This window comes from Delphinapterus leucas, chromosome 4 (genome assembly GCF_059928025.1).
Source record: "Delphinapterus leucas isolate spDelLeu-1000000601 "Yukka" chromosome 4, BTC_Dleu_Yukka2, whole genome shotgun sequence".
Taxonomy (NCBI): domain Eukaryota; kingdom Metazoa; phylum Chordata; class Mammalia; order Artiodactyla; family Monodontidae; genus Delphinapterus; species Delphinapterus leucas.
In genome coordinates, this window is record NC_143132.1 from 94755637 (window position 1) to 94770462 (window position 14826).

At 43.2% G+C, this 14826-nt stretch overlaps 1 protein-coding gene across 16 annotated transcripts in view; it reads left to right on the forward strand.

Moving 5' to 3' along the window:
- The window catches only part of PLD1 (phospholipase D1), a 204044-nt gene that overhangs the window by 17901 nt on the left and 171317 nt on the right, over nucleotides 1–14826 (forward strand). For 2 of the 16 annotated variants that reach the window (XM_089910868.1, XM_089910865.1), the window contains exon 1: nucleotides 142–1095. The exons of the other annotated variants lie outside the window; for them this stretch is intronic. The gene's annotated coding sequence lies outside the window, so the exon portion shown is untranslated. Of the gene's footprint in view, nucleotides 1–141; nucleotides 1096–14826 lie in introns of those variants that run through there. 16 annotated transcript variants of the gene reach the window in all.

The following is a 14826-nucleotide window of genomic DNA, read 5'->3' on the forward strand; positions in this document are numbered from 1 at the left end:
CCTACTTAGAGAAGTTCCTTTAGCATTTGTTGTAGAGCTGGTTTGGTGGTGCTGAATTCTCTTAGCTTTTGCTTGTCTGTAAAGCTTTTGATTTCTCCATCAGTTCTGAATGAGATCCTTGCCAGGTAGAGTAATCTTGGCTGTAGATTCTTCCCTTTCATCACTTTAAATATGTGGTTTTCGACCATAATCTCTTCACATGTTTTCTCGGATCCTTTCTCTCTCTCTTCTCCTTCTGGGACCCCTATAATGGGAATGTTGTTGCATTTAATGTTGTCCCAGAAGTCTCTTAGGCTGTCTTCATTTCTTTTCATTCCTTTTTCTTTATTCTGTTCCGTGGCAGTGAATTCCACCTTTCTGTCTTCCAGGTCACTTATCTGTTCTTCTGCCTCAGTTATTATGCTACTGATGCCTTCTAGTGTATTTTTCATTTCAGTTATTATATTGTTCATCTCTGTTTGTTTGTTCTATAATTCTTCTAGGTCTTTGTTAAACATTTCCTGCATCTTCTCGATATTTGCCTCCATTCTTTTTCCGAGGTCCTGGATCATCTTTACTATCATTATTCTGAATTCTTTTTCTGGAAGGTTTCCTATCTCCACTTCACTTAGTTGTTTTTCTGGGGTTTTATCTTGTTCCTTCATCTAGTACATAGCGCTCTGCCTTTTCATCTTGTCTATCTTCCTGTGAATGTGGTTTTTACTTCCACAGGCTGCAGAACTGTAGTTCTTCTTGCTTCTGCTGTCTGCCCTCTGGTGGATGAGGCTATCTAAGAGGCTTGTGCAAGCTTCCTGATGGGGGGCACTGGTGGTGGGTAGAGCTGGTTGTTGCTCTGGTGGGCAGAGCTCAGTAAAACTTTAATCCGCTTGCCTGCTGATGGGTGGGGATGGGTTCCCTCCCTGTTGGTTGTTTGGCCTGAGGCGACCCAACCCTGGAGCCTACCCCAGCTGTTTCGTGGGGCTAATCATAGACTCTGGGAGGGCTCACCTCAAGGAGTGCTTTCCAGAGCTTCTGCTGCCAGCTTCCTTGTCCTCGTGGTGAGACACCTCACGGTGAGGCACCTCAACTCTGCAAGAGACCCTCCAACACTAGCAGGTAGGTCTGGTTCAGTCTCCTGTGGGGTTACTGCTCCTTCCCCTGGGTCCCGATGTGCACACTACTTTGTGTGTGCCCTCCAAGGGTGGAGCCTCTGTTTCCCCAGTCCTGTCAAAGTCCTGCAATCAAATCCCGCTAGCCTTCAAAGTCTGATTCTCTAGGAATTCCTCCTCCCATTGCCGGACCCCCAGCTTGGGAAGCCTGACGTGGGACTCAGAACCTTCACTCCAGTGGGTGGACTTCTGTGGTATAAGTGTTCTCCAGCTTGTGAGTCACCCACCTAGCAGTTATGGGATTTGATTTTATTGTGATTGCACACCTTCTACCGTCTCATTGTGGCTTCTCCTTTGTCTTTTGGTGTGGGGTATCTTTTTTGGTGAGTTCCAGTGTCTTCCTGTCGATGATTGTTTAGCAGTTGTAATTCTGGTGCTCTCACAAGAGGGAGTATCACCTCTTTTTAAAGCACTTAAAAGTCTAATGTATAGCTGACCCCAACATGCTCATTGAACTGACTTAAAGTAGAGGAGAGAAAGATCCTAAAAATATCTCATTCCCTTTACTTCTCTTAGTGTTTTAGATTTTCTCTTGTATTTCATTAGTCAATTTTGTTCTAAAGTGCAGTGCTTTTCAGTGTTCTTGTTTCTGTGCCAGTTCATACACACAGAAATACTTTAGGGAGTGGTTTTAGTCACAGGGAAGTGCCTCTTTTTTTTTTTTTTTATTGAAGTTGTGGGTAGATAATTATACTTGGAGACCATTTGGGCCAGGAAGATGCTTCTGAGTCAGGTGTTGGCTGGTGGCTTAGTGTGTGGTGGATTCCCCAAGCAGTCCTACTGTTCTGATGCCCCACGGAGGACTCAGTACTCCTATAAGGAGTGTGAGACCCATCTCAGTGAAACTGCAGAAATGCATCTCAGAGGGTGGGAGGCTAGGAGGAGCTCCAGTTCTTTATGTCTCAGGGCAGAAAGAATTCAGCGAGAGGCAAAGTGATAGATAAGAAGTGATTTATTAGAATAAGACGCTTGTGAGAGCGGGCGGGCAAGGGAATGCCGAGGTCCAGATCTTAGTGGGCTACAGTTTTATAATCAAAGGAAAAGTGGGGAGGGGGAGAAGACCACCTTCTTCCTCTTTCTTGAGTAGACATCAGGCTTCTATCATCAGCTCCTTCTCCGCTTCGGGCAGGGGAGTTTTCTTGTCCCTACATGGTCAAACTGGGACCGTCATGGCACAATGGAAATGAGCCAAAAGGCGGTAACATATACTAAAATATGGTAAATCATTTCAGGTTTTTGTATAATGTCACCTTTTCCTTATATTTTTGTTTTTAGTGCGTGCAGAGGAGCATGTCCTAGGAATCATTAACTTACTGACCTCACTGGGCAGGATATGGGTCTCTTTCCACCATTGTTTTGGGGCATGTCTCATACTTCTGTTGCATGGTTTTGTTGCTAAGTAAGTCTGCTTGGTTTTGTGGTTAAGCAAACCTGCTTTCTTGAGTGATCATTACCTTACAGGGGTCTCCCATACTTATTTCTCTACTTACAATCCCCTAATGGGATTAACTGTTTAGTCACCTACTTTGTCCCTTTACTCTGTCTCTATCACCAGCATGACTGACTCCATCAATGGCAAAGTAAACTCTAGCCTATGGGTCAGTTCCCAAGAAGATTAGGTAATATGCCTAAAGCTGGACCTTGAGATCTGGCCAGATAGGTGTGAAGAATTTTCTGTTACAATCAAATAAAGGATACAGTATTAATTTAGAACATGTTGAGAAGTCATTATTATACTGCATGGTAATTAAGCACAAGTTAAGCATAAAGGATAAGCACCTCACTTAATTGACTGTAATTAGAATTATTTTAACACAGCCAGAGCACACATTTCACTTTCATCCTTTCCCATCAAACCAGTGCCTGTGTTGACGGACACCTACTCCTGATACCATCCAGGATTTTTTTCTCAATTTATTTGTTGATTCACTGAGTCATAGACCTTTAATCTGATGACTTCTATACAGTAAAAGTTTTCTTACGCCTTGATTTCCTAGGGCCACTGGCTCAGGAAGGCTATGAAATTTATCCATAACTTAAAATGACCATATGTTCCTTGAGCAGGAATTGACTAGAAATGATTAGTGTAATTTCTCTTCTTTGTTGTGGCTCACAACCACTCTGGGTCTGGGGCAGGGAGGGAGGGGCATGGCTTCAGATAAGGCCTGGGCTTCTTTGCCTTTGGGGTCCTCTTCACCATAGCCCCCAGAGCTGATGCAGGGCAAGAGAGAGAGCACAGCTCTGGGGCAGAGAGGATGGTGACTCCCTCAGCTGGAAGTAGGTCCTGAATTGATCTCTGGGCTCACCAGCCACCCTGGAGCCTCTTCTCCTCAGAGCGTAGGCCTGGAGGACATTGTTGCCCAAAATAGAGTATTGATTTTCTTCGAAGTGTAGATCCATTGCTTAATGCTGCAAAAAATGGCTTTAGAGTTATATTAGTAAAGGATGTTTAAGTGATCGTGATTCATTGAAAACACCCTCATCGTTTAGTTCTGCATCACACCCCTCAGCATTTTAATCAGTCCACTTTGATCTCAATCCAACTCATTTTCCTACTATTGCTGATTGTCGACTGGAAGAAATACACAACCTAAAAGTTGAGCATTCTGTTTTATTTGGCGGACAAAACTGAGGACTTATGCCCCAAAGACAGCCTCTCAGCTAGCTCTGAGGGACTACTCTGAAGAGGTAAGGGAGGAGCCAGGATATATAGGAGTTTTTGCAACAAAAACTGGATAGTCGGAACATCAAACGGAACATCAAAAGATTACTGTTAATTAAAGAAAACCAGACAGCTCAAGTTAATGAATTTAGTGCTTTTCTATGTATGGGAAGATGCAAAAGTCTGGGCTCATTGATATTATTCCTTTGATATACACCTTCACTCTCTAGGGCCAGTATCCTGCTTTTCTCCATCCTGAATCCCCGCAGGGTGCACGGTTGGGGGCAGCTGCAGTCCCTGCTGGTTCGATGGTTGCCACATCCTTTGTTTACTGATATGGCAGGCAGTATTTTTCATCCACATGATTATACAACAGTAGGACAATCTTACTACGCAAGCGTGGGTATTACCTGGATTCAGTGGCCTGAGTGCTTTTTCCTTCCCTGTAAAGTTTCTTTAGGTTTCACATTTTAAGAGTCAGTGATATTTACATTTATCTGTTATTTCTCATTTTACAAATAAGTCATGAAAAAATGGAGAACGGGTTTTACTATTCTCACGTGACAGCCATCACAAAACTCATAAGAAAGAACAGCACTTAAGGACTAATAAGCCTCTAAAAACTCCAAAGATTGAGAGAAAAGGAATGAACTCTCCAAAATTTAGCCAACTTTAGTCAATAGGAGGCTCAAAATAAATGAGAAACTTAAAAACATTCACATTGGTACATGTCAGTTTTTTCATATTATTAGGATATTTGCATATGTTTTGGTCAAAAGCTGCTTACTTAAAAAATATACATTCAAGAGGAAGATATCCACAATATAGTATAAGGTGTTTTTAGAAAGACAAGCTTCTGAGTTTGCCTCTAAAAATCATTCTGTGTGCATAATTTCCTTGTTAATAGTGAGTCCCGCGAGAAGTTTGAAGAACACGCATTCAGTGACTGCTTATTCTTCAGTTCCTGTAGGATTTCTCACTTCATGCAGACAGGGCGTCTCTAAGTAAACCTTCTTGGCCAGATCAACTAATTCATCATTTTGAAGATGACAGATTGAAAATGACCTGATTTGTTTATTGTACAATCTGTCATTATTAGGTAATGTAAGTGCATTTCCTATTCCATGTAGCTTTTTATGCACGGATTTAAGCAGTCTAAATTCCCTATCACAAACTGTGGACGTGCTGCAAAGAACTCTGGGCTGATGTTTAGGATAACCTGAGTTCGGGTTTGGTCTCAGCCGCTAACTTAGTATGACCCTGGGAAATTTATTTCGGGAAATTCCACTGGTACTCTTATCTGTTTCAGGCCAGGCCTCTGGAGCTGGGATGAATTAATCTTAATCCTCGCCACTACCCTCGGGGGATTTACCGTCTAGTGCAGTGGTTCTCAGACTCCACTGTGCCTCAGAATCCCCTGGAGGGCTCATCAAAACAGAGTACTGGGCTTCACCCTAGAGTTTCTGATTCAGTAGGTTGACTGAGCGGAGAGTTTGCGTTTCTAACAAGTTCCCAGATGCTGCTGATGCTGCTGGTTTGGGGCCCACGATTTGAGAACCACTGATCTGATGGTTTAGCTGACACATCTGTAACCACAATTCAAAGATTAAATACTGTGAAATAAGTACAAGTAATGTGCAGTGGGAAATGGAGTGTGGAGAGGTGGGTCAAAAGATTAATGACCAGCTGGAGATCTGAGAAGCCCTAATGGAAGAGGGAGAGGTTAGGCAGGATCTTGACAGGTGGATAAAGCCTGAACAGGTAGGACATTTTGGGGGCTGGCACCACACCAAGCTCCTGATGGGAGGGAGAGTGCAGAGTGTATGTGCAAGTAGGGGTAGCATCCAGCTTAGGTGGGCTGGAGGGTTGGTGTGGGGCAAGGAACAACCGGAAACAGATGGAATTGAGAAAGAGAGAGTTGGAAATGTAGACTAAACATGCTTTTGGTTTTTGAATTTGGGCAGCAAGGGAACAGCATGATCAGAGCCATGCTTAAAAAGGGCAGCTCCGGCATTGTGATTTCAGGAATGACTGGGGTTTAGGCCACTTAGGAATTCCAAGCAAGAAGAGCATGAAGGTGGGAAACGTGTTGTTGTGGGATGGATTTGTGCAGAAGCCACAGATTTGGTAGTTGATTGGTTCCTGGGGATGAAGGAGATGGAAAGGTCAAGAGAGATTGAGGATTCAAGTCTGAGTTGTTGGGGAGGAAGGAGGGTGGCTGGATCTCTCGGGGGAGGTAGGTTGGATAAGAAAATGAACCTAGTGGGACCTTGGTTTCTTTAGGAGGGGACTGGATCAGATGCCCTTAAAGGTCTCTTTTAGTATGACTGTAATCGATGTTTTGAGGATTGTTGATTGGCTGAAATATTACAGAAGATATTTGTACAAAAAATAAACGGCTTATATATAACAGGTACTCATACATTTGTTGATCGGTTTGTCTGGGTTCATCATTAGCTCTAAAATATTTACATCTGTAAATAGACTTCTTTTTGAGCTTTTCTTCATTTTGCTTATAGTTTTCTTCCTCCATTTTATGTACTGTACATGTAAACATCTTTTGGATATGTGTTCTACACACATATATATATTTTATTTTATTTTATTTTTTTATTATTATTATTTTTTGCGGTACGCGGGCCTCTCACTGTTGTGGCCTCTACCATTGTGGAGCACAGGCTCCGGACGCGCAGGCTGAGCAGCCATGGCTCACAGGCCCAGCCGCTCAGCGGCATGCGGGATCTTCCCGGACCGGGGCACGAACCCGTGTCCCCTGCATCGGCAGGTGGACTCTCAACCACTGTGCCACCAGGGAAGCCCTATATATATTTTAAATGAGTATAGCAAATATTTTAAACCTTCTGGACTCATTCTTCCATTATAATAATCACACCATGTATTGGTATGTTTGTGCACAGCCCTGTCTTTCCCACTGGATTACAAACTCCTTTGAGTAAGAACACGTCTCATTCATTTTTGTCTTCCCCACTGCACTCCTCATAAGTGCTGTATAAAGTGGCCAGCAAAAGTTTGAGGGATTGGATTGAATCATTGAGTAAAAGTCAATTTCTATCTGCGTCTTTAGCAAGAGACAAAATGGTTCAGGCAGTAAAAAGTAGTAGTTTAAAGGGAAATGGAAATCCATGTATCTTGGGAGGCTGAAAGAGGAAACATTTAATTCAGTAGACTTTCAGGACTAGAATAGAGATATTCATGGACATTTTCAGAACCAGAAGCAGAAGCCCGTAAAAACGAGGAGAGTTTTCAGCTCTGTCTTAAATTAGCCCTTGAAACGGTTGTGCCAGACATTCTACTCTGGACCTCAGTCTTTTTCATTTGTAAGGTTGTGATTGCAGTAAATTACAGACTTTTATACCTCTCTGCATATCCTTTGGGGAGAATTCTAAGCAGTGGGAACAGCATGAACAAAGCATCAGAGATGAGAAAGAGTATGTGTATTCTTTGTGAGCCGGTGTGACACGCTAGGAAATGAAGCAGGAGAGGGAGGGAGAGGCCCGGGCTCAGAGAGCCATTACTGCTAAGATAAGGATCTTGGACTCTATCCAATGGGAGAGTCTTGTGCCAGGTAGTTTACTTGGGAATGCCATCTGGGGAGCAGGAGTGAAGGAACAGAAAGAGTCACACAGGGAAGGAGACAAAGCCAATACAAGGAGGAGTTTACTGAGTTGGCTATTGCTATAAGCAATTGGTTGCTTGTTCCCAAGAGATCTTCTTAGGAGAAGTCTTACGAAATGTGTCTCAACATAGTTCAGCTAGAGAAAAAAAAAAGGAGTACCTTTTATTCATCTTTCTCGTCTCCCATTGATTAAAGGCAGCCCCACTTTTTCAGACTGGGCATGTCTGACTGCCAGGTGGGTTCCCATGGGCACCTCATGAAACAGCATCAAAGGAGCTTGGGATGGAGAGGCCCTGCCAGGCTACACTTGTGTGAAGCTGGTGGGATTCTTCATGGAACTGGCTGCCATTGCAATGGCAGGAATACAAGGTGTGTTTGAGAGGATTTGAAGTTATGTATGAAAGGTGGCCGATGGAGCTACTGAGGGATTTTTAACAAAGGAACCAGCTGATCGGATTTATACAGTGGTGTGCTTGTAAACGGTTAACAAATGTTGAACCAGCTCTCCAGAAAAATGTGTGTGTGTGTGTGCGCGTGTGTAGCAGTAATAAATTTTACTGATATAAAAGATGTGTAGTACCCAATTTACAAATAATGATAAAATAGACAGTACTTTTAATTGTAAAGTCCATATGGCTAATTGATTCTGACAGTTTTCTGTTGGCAGTTTTCACTGATCTCTTGTACCCGTAGCCAACCTATGGTTACAACTGACGAGAGACGACAGTTGATGCTTTCCTGTTACAGTATGAAGTAAGATGAAAGTAAAACAATGAAGGCATATCCCAGACCTTCCCTTGCTCATTAAGCATCTTCTTTATGAATTGGATAGTACTAGAAGAATATTACCTCAACTTTTTGTTTTATTCGTAATAGAACTACAACAGGCACCACACATTAACTTTTTCTCCATCACTTTTTGAAGCCTAGACAATCAACAAGACAAAAATCAAGCTATGATTCATAGGGTTTGTCAATTTCCATATAAAAATATTCCCATTCTGGCCGATTTCAGGTTACAGGCAACCGGGAAGAGACATACAGTAGACAACATTATACAGCATTTCCACAGACAGTAAAACAGACCTAAGGAACCCAGGAGCATATTACTGACATGTACTAAAGCAATAGAGAAGTGATGAATTTCAAGTGTTTATTACCTTTGGGGTTAATATAATTTATTTCATTGTAAATTTATATAATTTAATTGTTAATAATTGTTAACATTTAACAACTGATTCATAAAATTTCTGAAAATTTACCAGTCAGTTCTCAGGATCTGGGATGACCAGCCCAGCACACTCCTGGAGTTATATTTTCAGAAGATCACTTTGGTAAAAATCTGTAGAAACGATTTGAAGGGGAGTGGTCCGGAGTCACCACTGAAAAACATACCTGAGCTACGTTAGGGGTGAAAAGTAGGAGACAGACTTAGGAAATGTCTTCAGATCCCACTAGCATGAGGCTTCAAATGAGGTCAGGCTAGTAGAGATAGTGCAGATTTCACTGGTTCCTGTCCAAACATGGTTATGTAGGACCTTTAATAAAAGTCTCCTCCAGATGTTCCTGGAGTCTCTGAGATATCTTACGTGTGCTTGCAGAGGCCCTTGCTCTTCGGGTTTCTTGTTGATAACTATGGGCCAAAGGGATTTGAGGGTGAGGCCCCACCCCTACCATAGCTGAGAATGGGATCCATGCCAAGGAAGCCATCTGTCAGGCCTTGCTTTTCCAAGTTTGCAAATCTGGGGGAGGGGGCTTTCGAAGGACGCTGGTACCTGGCGTGTACCCCACAGAAATTTATCTCCAGGAACATGAAGTTGCTGGGTTTGTTTTTCTGTGACTCACAGACGCAAGGGGAAGACAGCCTTCTCCATTTCTTCCTGTAACTGCTCACTGCGGCAGCCCCGGCCAGTCTGGAGCTGGGCAGGGAAACAGCCCCTCTTTCCTCTCCTGGTTTGGCCCCTGGAAGTCACAGAGGTGTCTCTGTCTGAGGGGTCCCTCTCCCCTTGCAGAGCAGCTGGTGCAGATGAGTTCCTGATGACCAGGAGCCCCTCTGACCCATCCAAACTCCCAGAGCATATGACTTTCATCTGGGGGTTGTGTAGCCACCACTGCTCTTAGTAGAAAAATGAGGTGGAGTAGATAAAAGGGTGGAAGTGGCCCCTGGGCGCATGGTGGGGCTGGTAACTGAGGCATGGAATATGGAGGGTGGTGCATGTGTGGCTGGGCTGTGGGAAGGGGAAGAGGATGGAACTGGGGTTTGAAGTAGAGAAGTTTAATCATGCTCGGTTTTGAATTTGATAAAATAGGTGCCTGTGGGACAGCTCAGTGGGTACTGGGCGTTCAGGAGAAAGAGAGGAAAGGAATGGTGGTGTTGAGAGTAGTAAAGCTGGTGAAACCGTGGATGACTATGAGACCCCCTCCCCATGAGGGCATAGAATGAGAGAGTTGGCAGGTAGACCAGCAAGGGCTCAGAACCTCAAGGAACACTAGTGGTTAAGGGATGGTGTGGGGTTAGGAGCCCAAGAGCCACACAGAGAGGAATGTCCAGGGAACTCTGAAGGGAAGGAAATGGCAGGAACAAAGGACCAGAGGCAGGATTGTGGCTTCTCCAGGGAACAGTTTGGGCCATTGTGTTTATGCTTATAGTTTCCTATACGTTCATCTACTCAGAGTTATGATGGTGTTAACCTTGCCTCCTTTCCTCCCTCTAAAAAAAGAAGTCAAAGACTCTGCAGTATCATTAATGACCCAGGGATAGGAAGACATCTGACACTTTTGTACCATGTTAATACTTTGATCCAGGCTTTGATAGTCAGGGTGAGAAGAAAACAAATTTGCTAAAGGTTTTGAAGCTAAAGGAAATGTCAACTGCTTCCTGTTTGATGTTTCTTGCTGTGTTTTCCACATTAATCACTTCATTTTTCCCTTGGTCACTGACCTGATGTTTTGGTTTTTTTTTTTCCTCTCACAGTTGTCAGCTGCCTGGTGTGTCAGACAGTTTCTCACCATGATATAGGGACACATTAAGAGCTTGAGCTGGCAAGGCTACCGCCCAAAGTGTGTTGCCGCTCTCAGTGGTTATGTTCACGAACATCCCGAAAGCCCAGTGCTACTGAAGTGAATTATAGGCTTTGAAATGACCAGGTGGTTTGCATTTAGCAAAAAAAATAAAATGTACCCCAGACGTGTTCAAGGGTTGCTGGTTTGGGAGAAATTAGATGACTCTGACATGAAAAGACAGACCCTATCTAAAGAGACAGGAGTGTGAGTTTTCTACAGCACAAATCTATCGAATAAGTGGATTTGGATGTGACCGCAGACCTGCCATATGAAATTCTATTCCATGGGAATTAAAGTTAGTGGCTTTTTGAAGGCATTTATTGCAGACTGTGTAAACTTTTCTTGTTTTCTTTTGCCAAAGCATAGAAGAGTGGAGAAATAAAGGTGGGCTTTTACTGTGATTGTTTATCTGCTCTAATCCTCTTAAACACTTCATGTGTCCCCATGCATACAGCAGTGAAAGTAAATATAGCTATTTCTTATAACATAGCAACTTAGATGTGTTAGTTTACGGCTAAGGGAGTAGGAGAACTAGAGAAAACAGTCCTTATATCGGTTAGGTACTAGGTGTTTAGCTACAAGTATCAGAGACCCCAGATAGTGGCTGTATTTCCCGAGTAAAAGCAGTCTGCAAGCAGGCAGTTGAGAGCTGGCACGATAGCAGGAATCATTAGGCTCTCTTTAGCTCTCCAATCTCCCATCTCCAGGATGTGGCCCATGTCCAAGAGGGCTGTTGGAGCTCCAACCATCATACAGGCTGTCCTCCATTACCTGCAGGTTCCGCGTCCAAGCTGGATTGAAAATATTCGGGAAAAAAAAGGCCACGTTTTCCAAAAAGCAAAACATGAATTTGTCACACTGGCAACTATTTACATGGCATTCACATTGTATTACAATTATTTGGATAGCACTCCCTTACACTGTATTAGGTATTGTGAGTAATCTAGAGATGACTTAAATAAATGGGAGGATGGGCATAGCTTATATGCAAATACTGTGCCATTTTATATAAGGGAATTTAGCTTTGGCAGATACCCACGGGTGAGGGGTGGTTCTGGAATCAGTCCCCCAAAGATACCAGGGGTGACTGTATTTACATTACAGGCAGAGAATGAAGAGGGAAGAAGGGCATGCCATCTCCCTTTTCAAAGATCCGTCTCAGATTTCCAATATTCCTAACTTACCTCTCATTGGCCAGAGCTTAGGCTCATAGCCCTGACTAGCTGCCAGCATTGTGTTTAATTCACTCCATATCTCTAAATTATTATAAGTCTCATTTTTGAAGAATTAATTAGCCCATAACCTTCTGTTCTCCTGGCCGTTATTGCAAGAGATTGGGAGAGAGCTTGTGCAAGAGTGAGATTCTTTAGGGTCTTTCTGGATGACTCCATACCAAGAGGTCTTCCTCTCAGCAGTAATGACTGTAACATCATGAATCAGCCAGCATTTACCCTAAAGGCAGAGCTGGTAGATTATATAGATTAAGGGATTAATATATTAAGGAGTTGGCTTACTCAGCTGAGGGGCCTGGTTTAGAATGCTTGAAAGGGCAAGCAGTCAAGAAGAGACTATGGGCTTCCCTGGTGGCGCAGTGGTTGAGAGTCCGCCTGCCAATGCAGGGGACACGGGGTCGTGCCCCGGTCTGGGAAGATCCCACTATTCCGCGGAGCGGCCCGTGAGCCATGGCAGCTGAGCCTGCGCGTCCGGAGCCTGTACTCCGCAACGGGAGAGGCCACAGCAGTGAGAGGCCCGCATACCGCAAAAAAAAAAAAAAAAAAAAAAAGAAAATATTATTGGAGGGCTGGAGCAGCTCTTGGAGTCCCTGAATTCAGGGAGGGCCTAACCCCTCTTTTTAAGGGCTTTTAACTAATTACATCAGTTTGGTCTAGTAAAATCATACTTTTGACTAACTAAAGTCAGTGGATTCGCTCTCTTAATCACATCTGCAAAATCCCTCCACAGCAGTGCTAGATTAGTCTTTGATTGACTACCTGGGGACAGGTGTATGTACCTGCAGCCTGGCTGCTGCCTCCATTTACTGCAGCTTTCAGGAGTCCATACCCCTCGCAGTTAACCCTAACCAGGGACATGTAGGAAAGGGAACTCTGGGGAATGTAGCGCGGCTCAGCCAAGTTGACACATCACAAAGCCATCGTATTCTATTAGTTGTCAACTAGAGTCAGAGGGGCGGGGCAAAAACAAATCAGTGTTTCTTCGTTTCTGGTATTCTGGCAGAAGGTGGACTGATGCTCTGATTGGTCGTTAAAACCAGGGCTTGGCATTAACTGTGCATCTTAATTATATTTCTGTTTTGTTTTCCTCCTCTGTTTCTCATAGATAGTTAAGACTTTATTGTTGGTGTTTTCGTTAGGCAAGTAAAGAGCTTTTAGTCTCATCAGTCATTGCGAACTCATCAAAGTTAACAGAACTTAAGATCTGCTTTTAAAATTAATGGTAAGATGTCCAGTTTTTTCCTTGCAGTTTTATTGAGATATAATTGACATACAGCACTGTATGAGTTCAAGGTGTACAGCATGATGATTTGGCTTACATACGTCATGAAGGGATTATCACAATAAGTTTAATGAACATCCATCATCTCATATAGATACACAATTAAAGAAATAGAAAAAAATTTGTGATAAGAACTCTTAGGATTTACTCTCTTAACTTTCATATATAACATACAGCGGTGTTCATTATATTTATCACGTAGTACATTATACCCCTAAGATGTCCAATTTTCTAATAGCACAAATATTTTTTTCACTTGTGCCTTTTTTGGGGTCTTCTTTATACAGAGATACTAATGGACTCTTTCATTCTTTATTCAAACCAATAATAGCTTTTGTAATTTAAGTAGCACTAAATTACACTAAATGCTAATCTGTTTTTACTGATGCTCATTATTCTTTTGTTGAAAGAGTCCTGTATTCTTTTTTTTTTCAAATAACAGCTTTATTGAGACATAATTCACATACCATGAAGTTCACCCTTTTAGAGTGTACAATTCAGTGAATTTTAGTATATCCACAAAGTTGTGCGTTGATCATCACTAATTCCAGAACCTCTGTATTCTTTCATATTAAATATAGATGTGAATGTTTTAAGACAAATGAAGAATTTGAAAAACTCAGTTCTATTGTCTGATTTAAATTCATGTGAAAACAAATTGGTGACTTCTGCTCAGGGCAGAGCTGCAAACATTTGGTCTTAATTTTGTGAGAAGAATACACATGAGGCCTTCATTATGGGATTTTTTTACCAATTTATGTATATTATTCCCTCAGATGTAGTTCAGAATTGGGGCTTTCATTCATTTGTTTAGCCGGTATTTATGGAACCTTTACTTCGTGCCAAGCTCGGTGCTAGGCACTGGCAGTCCCAAGTTAAATGAGACTTGCTTAGAAAGCTTGTGGTCAGGTGGGTGGAGAGGTTGGTAAAGTCATTCTTTTGGCCTTTCTGATGTCACCTTGACTGTGAGCTCCAAAGGCACGAAGCCACCTGTGCTAACATACATGTGTGCGGGCATCCACAGTTATTGGACCGTGACCAATTGGAGGTGACTGTGTCTGTAAAGAAGGCTTTGAGAACGTATCTGAACATTCCTTGAGAGACCCAGTTCGTCTTAGTGGCTGGTTTCACAGCAGCTACGGGGGAAATTGCTAAGCTCTTCTAAGAAGTGGACACAGATTCTGAGAAGTGCAGTGAATGTCGCTGCAGTTAGTGAGAAATGAAGGGTTCCCACTGCAGTGGGGTTTGCATCCTCACTCCCTCCAGAGCTCTGCTTACATAGCACCTATCAGAGATGTCTTCCCTCACCGTCTCTCTAAAATAGAGCTCTCTCCAGCTCTACCACTTTGCTCTGCTTTCTATCTCTTCTGAGCTTTCATATCTGATACACTTTTTTTTTTGAGGTACGCGGGCCTCTCACTGCTGTGGCCTCTCCCGTTGCGGGGCACGGGCTCCGGACGCGCAGGCTCAGCGGCCATGGCTCACGGGCCTAGCCGCTCCGCGGCATGTGGGATCTTCCCGGACTGGGGCACGAACCCGTGTTCCCTGCATCGGCAGGTGGACTCTCAACCGCTGCGCCACCAGGGAAGACCCATTTATTTTTTATTGCACACCACTCCCCGCCCTGCCCCTGGCCCCAGGAGAGCAGATAATGTGTTTTCTTTGCAGCACTCTCTCCAATACAATGTCTGGTGCTGTGTCCAGCACAAAGTGCTAATAAGGATTTGTGGTGTGCATGAAGGATCTTGAAAAGGATGCAGATTATAAAATTCTGCTTATATGGTTCCTCATGCAAGCAGAAA